Source organism: Triturus cristatus, chromosome 4_2 (genome assembly GCF_964204655.1).
Source record: "Triturus cristatus chromosome 4_2, aTriCri1.1, whole genome shotgun sequence".
In the NCBI taxonomy this organism is placed as follows: Eukaryota; Metazoa; Chordata; class Amphibia; order Caudata; family Salamandridae; genus Triturus; species Triturus cristatus.
The window spans coordinates 884,207,625-884,221,955 of record NC_140586.1 but is presented as its reverse complement, the minus strand read 5'-3'; the positions used below and the strand labels follow the sequence as shown (position 1 = coordinate 884,221,955).

General features: G+C 48.2%; 1 protein-coding gene across 2 annotated transcripts in view; it reads left to right on the top strand.

Annotated features, from left to right (window-relative positions):
* Positions 1–495: 495 nt before the first annotated feature.
* LOC146835334 (uncharacterized) overlaps positions 496–14,331 on the top strand; it is a 77,891-nt gene continuing 64,055 nt past the window's right edge. The window contains exon 1 of one of the 2 annotated variants that reach the window (XM_085602917.1): positions 496–653. The gene's annotated coding sequence lies outside the window, so the exon portion shown is untranslated. The remainder of the gene's footprint in view (positions 654–14,331) is intronic. The other variant, XM_085602916.1, reaches the window with a different exon arrangement.

The window sequence follows — 14,331 nt, the reverse complement described above, 5'->3', positions numbered from 1 at the left end:
GATGCTCGCATTGATTTACCACAAAATTTGATGTCGTTAATGGCTAATGTAATGGATAATGTGCTGCATGGCTAAACAATTATAAGGTCTCAAAAGCGATACCTATTGACTACGCAAATGCTTGTTGTAATGTGCGTTTTAAGACCACAAGTCTGGGACTAGTGTTCTGTTGCCATCTCAGATGGTTTTAGACGGCAACCTGTAGTACATGTTCAGCTTGTTGAGCATTCTCTGTGCTTGTGGAATGTTCCTTTTACTATGATCTACAACACAACCCTGTCTGTCGCATCTTAAACGCCCAGGCCTTTCCTGCACACAAAATGCTTGTTTGTGTGAAATGTATTCACTCCTGGAGACTCGCGGCAGATGTTCTGTTAGTGGCCAGCAGTGGGCGCTCCTCACTTTCTAATGAGCACATGGTATCAAATGGAGAAGGGCTTCCTCTTCCTGGTCAGTAGCGGCAGAGACAGCACCAGTGATGTTGATGGGGACATCATTTCCGGCCTCTCTTCAGCCTACAAAGGAAGAACCCCCTGCCTGTCTGTGCGGGTATCTTCAATTTCAGATCCTCACAGGCGCCCCTGAGGCTCCAAACCTTTACCTGCGCCACGCCAGCCCCAGGAGAAGGAAAGAGCCTGGGAATCTCCGCACAGGTAGGAGATTGTCAGCACCTTCTGCTACGTTTGCAGAAATAGACTGAATAATCCTGGAGGAAATCTCTGCCAGGAGCCGGCTGAGCTGGGCTCTTCTATCCGGAGACCTCTGGGGGGCTTTCCAACCAGCCCTGGGGGTTGTTTGTGTTCATCATTTGTGTTAAAGAGGGGATCTCCGCACACTGCAATGCATCTTTTTGTGCTGTGAGAAATATGTGCACATGGCACTGCATCTTACTTCACCCTCGCTGATCTGTGCACACAGCACTGCTTTATACAGCACTGTGAGCAATCTGTGCATGCTGCTCTACATATTACTGCACTGTAAAGAATCTGTGCACTCTTCACTGATTTCACTCACACTGCTCTGCATCGTACTGCACTATGAGCAATCTGTGCACACTGCACTGCATCATACTACAATATGAGGAGTCTCTGCACTGCTTTTTACTGCAGTATGAGGAATCTGTGGACACTACACTGCTGTTTACTACACCGTAAGAAATCAGTGCATGCTGCACTGCATCATATTAAAATATGAGGGTTCTGTGCAACCTGCACTGCTTTATACAGCACTATGAGGAATCTGTGCATGCTGCTCTGCATATTACTGCACTGTGAAGAATCTGTGCACGCTGCACTGATTTTTACTGAGTTATGAGGAATCTGTGCACACTGCACTGCTTCTTACTCCAATATGAGGGGTCTTTGCACTGCTTTGTACTGCACTATGAGGAATCTGAGCACACTGCACTGCTGTTCATTACACTGTAAGACATCTGTGCATGCTGCACTGCATCATATTACAATATGAGGGACCTGTGCACACTGCACTGAATCTTACTATACCGAGAAATCTGTACACTCTGCACTGTTTTATACGACACTATGAAAACTCTGTACACACTGCATCTTATTACACTGGGAAATCCGTTCACGCTATGCTTTGTTTCTGTGTGATGGCAATATATGGGCTGCACTATGATAAGTATGTGCATAGTGCTCTACTGTTTACTACAGATTGAGAAATAAGGGCACGCTGCACTGCATTTTACTACACTAGGAGAAATCAGTGTACACTTCAGTGCTGTTTACTGCACTCTGAGGAATCTATACACACTACGCTGCTGTTTAGTATGAGAAATATGTGCACGATTGATTGTGCATTCTGAATTACTGTTAATACACTTTGAGAAATCTTTTAACACTACTGTGTTTTGTTTCTGCACAATAAGAAATGTACGCAAACCTCATTGCCTTTCTGCTACAGTTAGAACACTATTAGCGCCCTGCACTGCTTTTTACTGTACTACGAGAAATCGGCACACACTGTACTTTTCACTGTAACATGAGAAATATGTGCACTGCATTGCTTCTTCCTGCACTGAGAGGTATTTACAGCTTAACCAGGAAATCTGTATACACTGCACTCCTTTTAACCTCACTAAGAAATCTGTGCACACTGCACTGCTTTTTAATACACTACAAGGGACATATACGAAGTAAACTTGTTGACTGCACTGCTTTTTACCATATTATGATGAATCTGTGCACATTGCACTGCTTTACACTGCACTCTTAGACATCTGTGCATGCTGACTGCTTTTACCTGTACCATGAGGGTATTTACAGTGCACTGATTTTTATAATTCAATAAGGGATGACGTTCAAAATAGAAATGTGTGCATGCTGCATTCATTTGTACTACACTATGAGAGATGTTTACAGAAAAGGTAATCTGTACACCATGCACTTCTTTATACTCATTTTATATGTGTATATTGCAAAAGAGGAAGTATGTAGTGTAGGTCAGTCCAAATGAATCTTAGAGCGGCGTGTCACCAGGTTACCTCGTCACTCCAGTTTGGGCTGGCCTCAGCTGCATCTGTGTTTTTGATGGTCATGCCGAAAATGTTCAAGAACATCTCAAATGTAGCGATATTTCAGGATTACATGTTGATATTTGCTGATACGAAAGACGTGCATGACAAATATGTTGAAAAAATGCTGTCCACCTTGGAATCCAGTGGGGTTACTAGCGGAGAAGACAAATGTATCTTTGGAGTAAATGAAGTTGAGTACCTAGGCAATGTGTTGACATCTGATGGGGTTAAACCTAAACTGAGCTTTCTTGATGCCATTGTAAATGCACCATATCTGACTGAAAAGGAACAACTCTGGTCTTTTTAAAAAATCTTTGTGAATTCTGTGCATAGTTTATAAAAACAAATTGGCGACCTGACTGAATGTTTTAAGGCACAGTTAAAAACAAATGTAGAAATGTAATTGTCTGCAATATGTCAACAAAGTATTGATCGCATCAAACAAAGTATTATCTCTGGTCCTGCACTACAGTTGTGTGGGGAAGGATGCAAAAATGTTGTGACTGTGGATGTTAGTGCATATGGCATGGGGCCCCAATTTGCCACAAATGAAGGATGACAAGAAAGTTACTCTAGGGTTTGCTGCCAGAAAGGCAAAAGAATTTGAAAGAAGATATTCTGTAATAGAAAAAGAAATGTTGACATGTTTGGGGTGTTGACAAGTTTAAATATGGCTGGGAAGAACATTTTGTTTAAGGACCGATCACAGACCACTTCGTCTAGAACAAAATTAAGAACGCCGTGGCCAGATTACCTATCAAATTATTGGAGTTATGTTTAAGTGTGATACACGTTGCAGGAAGGAAGGACGTTAGAACAGACTTTCTGTCTCCGTTACCAGTTGATAGAGATTTGTGTGAAGTGGATATACAGGAAGAAATTGAGGAATGTATCATTGCCAAAGTTGCAAATGTGGTCATTTGCTCCGATATGATGGGATTGTGTGATTGGTTGAGGGAAGGTACTAAATTGACCAAGGTCATGAATTTTGTGAAATTTGGGTGGCCTATGGAAAAAGCTTTGGATACATCTTTGCAATCTTATTGGAAAGTGGCGGATGAGTTATCTTTGGAAGGAGGGTTGTTGGTAAGAGGCTATAAATTGATTCCACAAAGAAGTTTCCCCCAAAGGATTTTGGAGACAGCTCATGTAGGCCATCTGTGTATAAGTGTTACTAAGCATAGGATAAGAAATTATTTTTTTTGTTTAAATTTGTTTATTGGTTTAAAAATATCATTATACAACATAGACTGAGGATAAGTTCCTTCTGACCTCACTTTCTTGTGTACCAAGTCGTTAAACAAAATATACATTCCACTCAACCTGTTCCTTCTGCCTGTTGACGCATTTCAAGTTCTGCCGAGGGGGATTTTACAGGCTTCCCTCAGTAATTGTTCCACCTTTCCCACTTCCTATCCCATTTTTTTTGGACATCCTCTATCTACATAAACCTCCGTTTCCGCCAGCATATATCTATCAAGCTCTGTCATCCAACCACCGGGCCGTGGCGCTACCCCCCTCCCCCATCCCCTAGCATTCTCCCGTTTAACTAGCGTGCATCCTAACGTCGTGAATTGTTTCTACGCCTCCGTTAGGTCAGTGTCCTCCCAAATGTTTAATAGGCCCAATTTCGGCGTCAGAACAAGCTCCTTGAGGAGGGCTGTCTGCATGTGCCTCGAGGCCTCTTCCCATATGGGGCGAACCCCCGGGCATCTCCAGAGGGTGTGATAAAAAGTAGCCTTCTGGCCACATCCCCTCAAGCAGAGATCATCTGATCTGGAACCTATTTTTGCTAGCGTCTGTCCAGTCATATACGAGCGATGAAGTATCCTGAATTGAATCAGTCTAAATTTTTGCGTGATGGCTGCCTCTCGCGGGGACATAAGTGCCTCTTGCCAGTCCTCGTTATCCAACAACCCCAGGTCTTCCTGCCATTTCTCCCTGAGCCTCGCAAAATTATCGGGGAGGTTATTACACAGTTTCTTATACGTGAGAGATATTCGCTTCGAGGCAAGAGGCCGTCTAAGAGCCTATCCTCCAGGGGCGTGGATTCCGGTATATCCACAAGGGACGGAAAAGCCGCCCTGAGAGCATGCCGAATTTGCATGTAGTGAAAGGTTTCCCCACTCGCCAGGTGATATTGCTTCTGTAGTTCCTCAAATTCAATTATAGCCCCCTGCTTGATCAAGTCTTTGACCGCTGATAGGCCAATAAGGTCCCATTTGTCGAAACCAGGCTGATAGCATAGTGTGCCCAGTTTCTGCATCTGCCATAGGGGGGTTGCCCTCGTGAGGATCTCCGCCCAACCCAAGCGACAGTGTACTTTATGCCAAATCAAGTCAAGTCAAAAAGCTTTATTTCGATAAAAGAATTATCATAAAAGCGTGTACATACAGACATATAAAAACAAACAAACAATTAATCAAGGGAGCAATATTTACAAGAAGTCACAATATTTATGAGAATGCTCTCAATCTTGGTAGCTTAATGACTAGTTATATAAATTCATTAAAAAAGAAAAAAATGTTAAAATCGATTAAAAAAATTAAAAAAGGGGATGAAAGTGCTATAGACAGAAATCATCTACTAGGGCTAGTGAATTTGCTTCTGATGATCCAGGACCAGCCCAGACATTTGGCCACGGCACAAACTAGCATCAATCTTGTATCAGATTGTAGAATGCGTAAAGCAACACGATAGTTTGTAATGCCCAGGAGGCGACAGGCAGGGCCTAGCCATTTCCTTCTTGGATTACTGTACGCTGGGCATTCAAACATAATATGGGCAATGCTTTCGACCTTATGCCAAATCTGAAGGGTGTGTAGTGTTGGTCCAAAAAGTCGGCCTCTGTTTCTCCTGCCGCTGGCATACAATGCCCCAAGTATCCAGACCTATCCATTTGATAGCGGTCCAGAGCGTATGCCGGGTCATCAGGAGGTTGATAAATCCACTGATTACTATTGGGCGGCGCAGTTAGCAACCATTAAAGTTGCAGGTCCGGCAATGCAATGCCGCCGTCATACCAACTTCTAGTCATTTTCTTTAGTGCCACCCTCGGGGCCTTCCCGTCCCACAACAGCGTACGGACCTCTCCGTCAATCGCTCTGAAATATGAATCAGGGACCTTACACGGACAGTTTTGCAGGACATATAGGAAGCGGGGCAGAGCCAGCATCTTAAAAAGCGCCACCCGCCCCAGCAATAACAGCGGCAGGGATCTCCAATGTTTCACGTCTGCACATAGTTTAGCCAGTGGGGGGGCCAGATTGGACTCATAAAAAAGATCTGCATCTGGCGTAACAAAGACCCCCAAATAACGAAATCCCGTTGCCGCCACCTCAATCGAGCAACTCACCGGAAGCTGGGGGACCTGACCTTTCAACATGTACAACACTGACTTATGCCAATTAATTGAGTACCCCGAGTATTTCCCGAAATTCCTAAATATATCCAGCACCACTCTAATGGAGGTGTATGGGGACGCCAGGTACAGCAGAATATCATCTGCATAGAGAGATATTCGGTCTTCTACTCCCTCTGCCCATCTTAGTCCTCGGACCATTCCATCCCGACGTATCCACGCCGCCAGGGGTGCCAGGAGGAGCGAGAATATCAGCGGGGACAAAGGGCATCCCTGCCGCGTGCCTCTTTGCAGCCTGAATATCCGGGATGTATACCCGTTCACCCTCACCTGCCCCAAGACATCTGCATATAACAGCCGTTCTCATGCCATAAATCTTGGGCCAAAACCCATCTTTTCCAATACTGCGAACATGTATGGCCATTCTATTGAGTCAAAGGCCATCGAGGCGTCAAGTGACAGGAGTGCAACGTCTTCTTCAATACAGTCCCTTCGGGCCATTACATTGTGCAGACGCCTGAGGTTAAGGGAGGTATTCCTTCCAGGCACAAACCCGGACTGGTCCGGGTGCACCAGTGATGCGATTACCGACACCAGCCTCTCGGCAAGGACCTTCGCCAATATCTTCGCTTCGGTGTTAATTAGCGAGATTGGCCTGTAGGAGCCGCAAGCGTCCTTTGGTTTACCCGACTTATGGATCACGACTATAGTTGCTAGTCGTTGATCTTCTGGCAGCCGACCTACCTCTAAACTCTCCTCATACATGGCCTTAAGATGCAACGTCGTCCGCAGAGCCGTAACTTTTAAGAATTCGACCGGGATGCCGTTGGGCCCCATCGCCTTTCCCGACCTAAGCAGGCCTATGGCTTTGCCAATTTTCTCGACTGAAAGATCCTCGTCAAGGATTTTCCGCTCCGCATCGGAGAGGATTCGGACATTGCTGTCTCGGAGAAGTTGTCGTGACTCCTCCGCCTCGTAAGAGGTTGATGGGGAGTATATCTTTTGCAGGTGTGCAGCAAATTCCTCAGCTATATCCCTAGGGTGGGTCTTAGTGTCGCCCTCCGAGGTGGTCAACTTATGTACCCATCTGGAGCCTTGTTCTCTCCTCTCCAGCCATGCCAGGGTTCTGCCCGTCCTATCCCCCATTTCATAGATTCTGTGCTGGGTATGTGTATACTTGCCAACATATGTTCCCTGGTTTTTATGCGGTACTCATCTTGCTTCAATAGAAGCAGATGGGCGGTTTCGGGGGACGGTACCTGCGCATGTGCGCGTTCTCGATCTATGAGGTCTTTTTCCACCTTAGCCAGGAGTTCACGTTTCTTAGCAATGTATCCCAGCTTCAGCGATAATGCGTGCCCCTTCAGGACCACCTTATACGCTTCCCACAACAAGGATCGGAGGTAGTAATGCATATGAGAGCGCACCTCAAAAAGAATTATTAATTTCGAGTTGGGTATGCAATAGTATTAGTCAGAACAAAAAAAATTTTTTCCCACAACGTCGAGGCCGACGCGACCGAGCCCTTGTTTTCAGTAAAATAGTTTTCCGTTTGCGTGTTGAGTTCATCTCTGATGTCAGGTATTTGTAGGAGCCAATGTTTTATGACGATAGTGGTGCGTGCCTGTCTCTCCCAGTGTGTGTATTCCACCCAAACCGGGGAATGATCCGAGATGCCTCGTGGCAAAATGCGGGACGTGACGAAGTTCCCCACCGACCAGCCATGTGTAAGGAAATAGTCGATGCGTGATAAGCTGCGGTGCTGGCTGGAAAGGAAGGTGAATAACTTGTCCGTCGGGTGGAGCGCTCGGCCCACGTCCGCCAATCCCATTGCCGCCATAAAGTCGGGCATTAGGGTGGTGAGCTTTGCCCGCGGCCGTGGCGGATGACTATCAACTGTGTCATCCGGTGTCATGTTGTAGTCCCCCCCCCCCCCCCCATGATTAATGTGCCTTCGTGGGGCCTCGCCAGTCTACCCCCAAGATCTCCCGAGATTATGTTGAAGTCCCTACCCTCCCAGCTGGCCACCACTCCGGCAATCTTCCCGCCTGATCTGCCCACACCTCCCGGACCAGTAGGGGTACAGACTTCTTCACCAAAATTGCCGTCCCTCTGGACCCCGACGTATAATCAGCATGAACCAGGAGCCTGTATCTCCATCTAGTGAGAACCTTAGTCTTCTGTCCCACCAAGTGTGTCTCCTGTAGTAGGACCACGTCTGGAGAGTGCCTCTTCAGAAATTGCTGTACTATCCCCCTCTTAATCTTATCCCCCATGCCATTCACATTCCATGTCAACACTGAAAGCGTCCTGTCCTTACCCCCCTCCATCCCATATCTCAACGTGAGCAATTAGTCCATGAGTGCATCCGATCAGAAAGACACATATGTACCTCCAGCCTAGCGTGAAACAGTTTCTCTTCCTAGTTAACCAACAAAACTCCCAACTACCCAGTACACCCCCCGCCCCATCCTCCCCCCCCTCCCTGCCCTCCTGCCTGTGGATTTCCAACTACCCACTCCCAAACTCGGCAGAGTGCCTCTCTCCCCCCCCAACAGTTTGAGATGTACACGGAGTGTTTTAGCCCCCCCCCCCCCGCCTAAGCAGGTCGGTTGTATCCTACTTTATAAGCCACCCATGACTATCCTAACATCCATAAATCAGGTCACGTTAATGGAACATAACACTCAGTTTCAGTCTAACAGACCCCATCAGAACCGTGGTCCCGCTTCAGTGGAACCCCACCCCCCCACCTGCACTCATCCTTGGAATTGCACCCCGAGCCCTCATCCCTCATGCTGCTCAGTCTCTGCCCTTAAGCTGGCGCCTTCCTCCGTCAAGCCATTTCTTCCGCCATCTTTGCCAGTTTCTGTATAGCGACGGGTCGGTTCGGTCAAACCCTTTTGCAGGCGCCCACCGAGCTCCAACCTTCCATCCAGTCCCATACGGCCTCTGGAGAGTCAAAAAACCAGGATTTGCCCAGCGATTCTACTCTCAAATGTGCAGGAAAGAGCATCGCGTACTTTACTTCTCGATCCCTGAGTTCCTTTTTAATTGTTTGGAAACTGCGCCGCTGGGCCTGGACCTTGGCCGTGAAGTCCGGAAAGAAGGCCACCTCATAGTTATCTATGCGGAGGGGGGGGTTGGACCTCGCCGCCGGTAAGATGGCATCTCTGTCCCGGTAGTTAAACACTCGAGCGATAATGGGCCTCGGGGGGGCCCCCGACTTCGGTTTCCCCCCCAGAACCCTATGGGCTCTTTCAATAGACAAGTAACTGGACAGCGATTTAGGCTTTAGATGCTTCGTAATGAGGTCCTCCACATAGAGGTCCGCCGCCGGGCATTCAGTTCTCTCCGGTATCCCAAGGATTCGGATGTTGTTGCGACGAACCCTCCCTTCATAATCGTCGAGCTGCTGCGCCATTCTGTCTTGCCGCTTCTGCATCTCAAGCATCTGCACTTGGAGTTCCGCCGTGTCTGATTGCAGGGCCCCAGTGACCACCTTTAGTTCCTTGACCTTGTCGTCCATTTTCTTGAGATCGGCTTGGACCAAAGAGACCTCCACCGTGACCGATTCCACCGAGGTCCGCACCCCATTTATCGCCGCCATGACATCGTGAAGTGTAGGCTCCGGGGTTTTACCAGAAGCGGCAACCTCCGGCGCCGCTTCTCCACCCGGCTGCGGCGAGTCCCCTGCGTTTTAGACCACGCAAATTTCGCCAGCTGTTTTTGGGCCGTCGATTTGGAACCCCTATCACCCGTGGCCATTGCTGCCCGACTGCCAGCCGGCTCCTGAGCAGAGGAGGGATAGTCAATACGACCGGTATACGGAGCCTCAGTACCGGTGTTTTGCCCCCCAGCAGCCGAGAGAGCCCGCCGGACCTCCCCACCCCCACCAACCACGCTGTCTATCACTGCCGCAGTCTTCAGCACCTCCCTCGCGGGCCTCTAGTCCGGGCGTTGTGTCCCGGTCTCCCAGACTGTCCACCCCAATAGAGGAGGGGCTACCGGGGCACAAGGGCAAGCGGGGGGGGGGGAGGGAAGCCCGACAATTTCACTAAAGATCCACCTATGCTCGTGCCGACAGTCACTAATGTCCCCCGGTGGCATCAACTCCTCCCGCGCCTCTTCTCCTCAGTGAAGCGTCCAGACCAAGGTGCACTCCGGGCCCAGCGTGCTCTCAAAGCCAAGGACTCGGATGTATGGGACCCGCCTTGAAGCACCCACCGCTCCACCTCCAAGTCAATGCGCTGTTTTTAAGCAGGCCGCCTCCTTCGGAGGTCACCCCCGCGACCCCGGGCTGACGCCAATGCTCGCGGGCAGCCCCGAGCCGCCCCTCCGCTCTGCTCACCAGTTCCGAGATATCAAAGGGCCATGTCCTGACCCGGGCCCGGCATGCCTCCAGCGGCAGGTGACTGAATTACGTGAGCCGTCTCGGGACCCCCGGCACCTCACCTCAAGGCCCTCGCAACAGGGCACCGGTTCCAAAGTAGTAGCGGAAGGCGGGCAGTTCCCTCCGGGTGTCCCCTCAGCGACCGCCGGATGACATCAGCATCCGCGAACAGCTGCAGACCACCTCTCCGCCTCCGCTCTCACTTCGGGGGGGTGGGGCCTGTCCGACCTCAGCCCAGGCCCAACAGGCCCTCAAAGCCGGGGCCTCGATTTAATGGAGCCGTTGCTGGGCGCTCGCCTCCTCTCCACCAGCCGCCGTCAATCTGCCACGGCAGTCCAGTCGCGGTCTGACCGAGTCCGCCTCGACTTCGGGCATACGCCCTGCGCCACTGTTCTTCCCGGAGGGGAGACTACACAGCCACTCTCACGGGGCCTCGTCCCTCAGCCCCGGGCACCCAGGCTCCGCCACCAAGGAGATCTCCTCACAGTCGTACAGGGTCGTGGAGCCAAATCTACGGAGACCCCGCCGTCGCTGGAACACTCTCGGTCTGCTCGAAGGGGCCCGCAGCAGATCTATAGTGGGTTTGCTAGTCTGGATGTCACAGGATTATGCAGGTTTGTCGACGGGGATACGGGAGCTCGCTCACGTGGCGGCCATGCTCGTCGGCCGCTAGCCACGCCCCCAAGAAATTATTTTTGGTGGCCTGGAGTGGATGTAGAGGTAGAAGGATTAAAGGAAAATTTTGCACAATGCAATTTGTTTATTTATTTTTTAGAGTTTTATATAGCGCTAACTAGACCCGAAGGTAACATAGCACTTTACAAGTAGTGCGCATAGGATAATTCGAGATACATTTGAGGTTACGTGTAGGTCAAATGCAGTCAAAGGGTGGTATATACAAAACATTGTTAAAATAGTGAGAGCCCACAAGTACATAACAATACAGCAAAAAGGTAATGATAAACAATACAACAAAAAGGTAATGATTTTAATACCAAAGTAGGGACTGACTGGGTCAGGAGACTACAAAGAGAGAGTCTATAGAGTTGGGCAAGGTCTTTGAGAAATGCAGATTACTTGTATGCAAGTTGAAGCAGTTGTTAAGTAGCAAAGATTTAAGGTCTTATTTAAAGCAAGAAAAGAAGGGTTGCATAAGAGATCTTTGGGGACTGAGTTCCATATCCTGGGGGCATGCACCTGGGTGGATTTCTTTTTCAGCTTAGGGGGTATGAGAAGAAGTGAGTTGGAACTTCTCAGTGCCTGTCGTCTACCTGCTCTGGAAAGTTTGGTTTCTTTGGTTGAAGAGCTTTGTGGGTGATGCAGGCGGCCTTGAACATGCATCTTCCTTCAAAGGGAAGCTAGTTGAGACTCTTAAGGGCAGGTGAGATATGATCAAACCGCTTTATTCCTCTGAGGAGTCTGGCCGCCTCATTGAGAGTGGATTTCAGGGGTGCAAGGTAGAGTTGTATGTCATCAGCATATAGGTGATATTTGACCTCTGCTTGTTTCAGAAGAATTGTGAGAGATTAAATAGAGCAGGAAAAAGGTTTGACCTTTGAGGAACCCCTTGTGGTGCTAGAACAGGCTTCGAGTGACCACTGTTGATTTTTATTTGTTGGGAACAATATTGCAGGTAGGATTTGAACCATTTCAACACTGTGCCGTTGATACCAGTGCAACTCTTGAGGGTCTCGAGTAAAGCTGGATGGTTTACCGTATCAAAAGATGCTGATCGGTCGAGTAGGATAAGGAGGCATGAGTCACCTTCATCTAAGGATTTGTGAATGTCATCAGAAATATGGAGCATAGCAGTTTCAGTGCTGCAGCCTCTCCTGAAGCACGATTGGAATGTGTCATGAAGGTTGAATTCATCTATATGCTGGTTAAGTTGTATCAGGACACATTTATGTCGTTTTTGGTAGAAAGGGAAGGTTGGTGATCGGACTATGGTTATTGAATTCATTAGGGTCAGAACCTGTGTTTTTTAAGGATGGGTGTGACTTGTCCTATTGGAGGGAATCGGGAACGCTGCCAGAAGAAAGGCATTGATGATTTTGGTCAAGAAAGGAGATATTATATTGTTGAGGTTCTGTACTAAGGTGGAGGGAAGAGGGTCTGTAGAGTGGGATATGGGCTTCCAGTTTGCGATTATGTTGATCTTCTGTCATCAGTTTGAAATCTGTCCTTTTAGCATTGTTTTTTAATTGGAGATCGATGTAGAATGGGTGACAGTCTTGAGTCTGGGATAAGTAATCGTTTGATTTTTGCAACTTTGTCAGAGATGAAGATGGCTATTTCTACACATTGTTTGTTATTGGATCTTGTTTCTTGTTGGGGGATAAGGGTGATTTGTTGTTTAATTATATTGAAGAGCTCCCTTGGTTTGTTCTTCGCACAGTCATGTTGGTTGCAAAAGAAAGTGGCTTTTTCCTTAAAGATGTGTTTTTTGTGGGAGAGACGTTCAGACCTGAGGAGTGCGAGGTGTGCCAGTGAGCGGTTCTGTCTCTATAATCTATCGGTCAGTCTTGGGTGTCTTTTCTCATTGTTTTTTTTTTTTTTTTTGAAACCGTTTATTACAAAATTCAAAAAATATACAGAGATGGGCCTACAACCTTCAGGCCGGCCGCTAGCAAGCAAGAGAAGCATTGGATACAAACAATAGCGCCCATGCTGCAGCGAAGGGAAATGCACAGGAGGTAAAAGCGGTGGTAGCCACACCATCCGAGCACACATAACGGTTTCATTTTAATATAAATAACAACACAAAAACAAAACCACAAGGCAACCCACAATCGGAAACAGCAGCATGTGCTCCCCTAGCGGGGGGGACCCTACCAATCCATAGGAGTAGCAAGGGGGGAAAAAGGGCAAGACTGGGATTAGGTGGACTCAGTGCCCGGGACCGGGGAGATAGACTGGCTAAGGGGATGGGGCCGTTGACGGATCGGGCAATAACGGCGGGGTACAGATTCCCCCGCGGTAGGCGTTCCAGGGGCCCCATACGTTCACCCACGTCCCAGGCTTACCTCTCGCAACATACACCACTTTTTCCCGAAACATGCACCAATCCATGTTGTCCTTCCATGCCGAGACAGTCGGGGACCTCTGGGAACCCCACAGTTGAGCTATGTCGCGTTTGGCCACCATATATCCCAGAGTCACCCACCGCGTCTGTGGTACCGAATAATCGGTTGGCTCCCACACGTTCAACAGGCATCTCCTCGCTTCGGGCTTTTCTCATTGTTAGGGTCTGAGTTGTACCAGTATCTGGATTAGACTTTTCTAGAACTCTTCAGTTTGTGAGGGGCTGCTGGGTCAAGAACATCAGTCGTCACTGAGCTATAGAGGGTGGTGAGGTCATCATCTGAGTGATGGTGAGGTTGAGAGTGTAGATGAGCCCTGATCCTGGATTCTAGATCCATTAGTGGGATTTGCTTGAAGTTCCTTGTCCAGTGCACAAGTTTATTGGCTGATGCTCGGCATGGACATGGGTTTGCCTTGAGATAGAACAGTATTAGGTGGTCGTTTGACAAGTCGATGGGTGTGATATATTGAAGGGAGACCAGATCGTATCCGGTTATTGTTTCATCTGGCATAGACACTTTATAGTGGGTCTGTTCGTTGCAGAGTTGTTTCAGGTTGTGTTTCATTCAAGAAGGTTTATGAGATTACTGACAGTGTTGTCTTTTGTGTCATCCCAGTGCCGATTGAACTCACCTAGGAGCAGATCTTTGATGTCAGTAAGGGAGAACTTTGTAATTAGGCCAGTTAGTTCTTCAGTGAAGAACAAGCGATCAACATGGGGGTGATAGATAGTCTGAAGTACGATAGGGGTGGTGACTTTTATCGTGAGTTTAACTCCAAGATATTAAAAGGTTGAGTAGTCCACGGAGTCAAGTGTGTTGAGTCTAATCTCATTTTGTGGCTGATCGCTAGCCCACCCCCTATTAATTTTGTCTAATGATAGAATAGCCAGCAAAAGTAAGCAAGTCCAGCATTGGGTTGAGTGTTCGTTATGCCAGGTTTCCGGTAAGAAAGCGT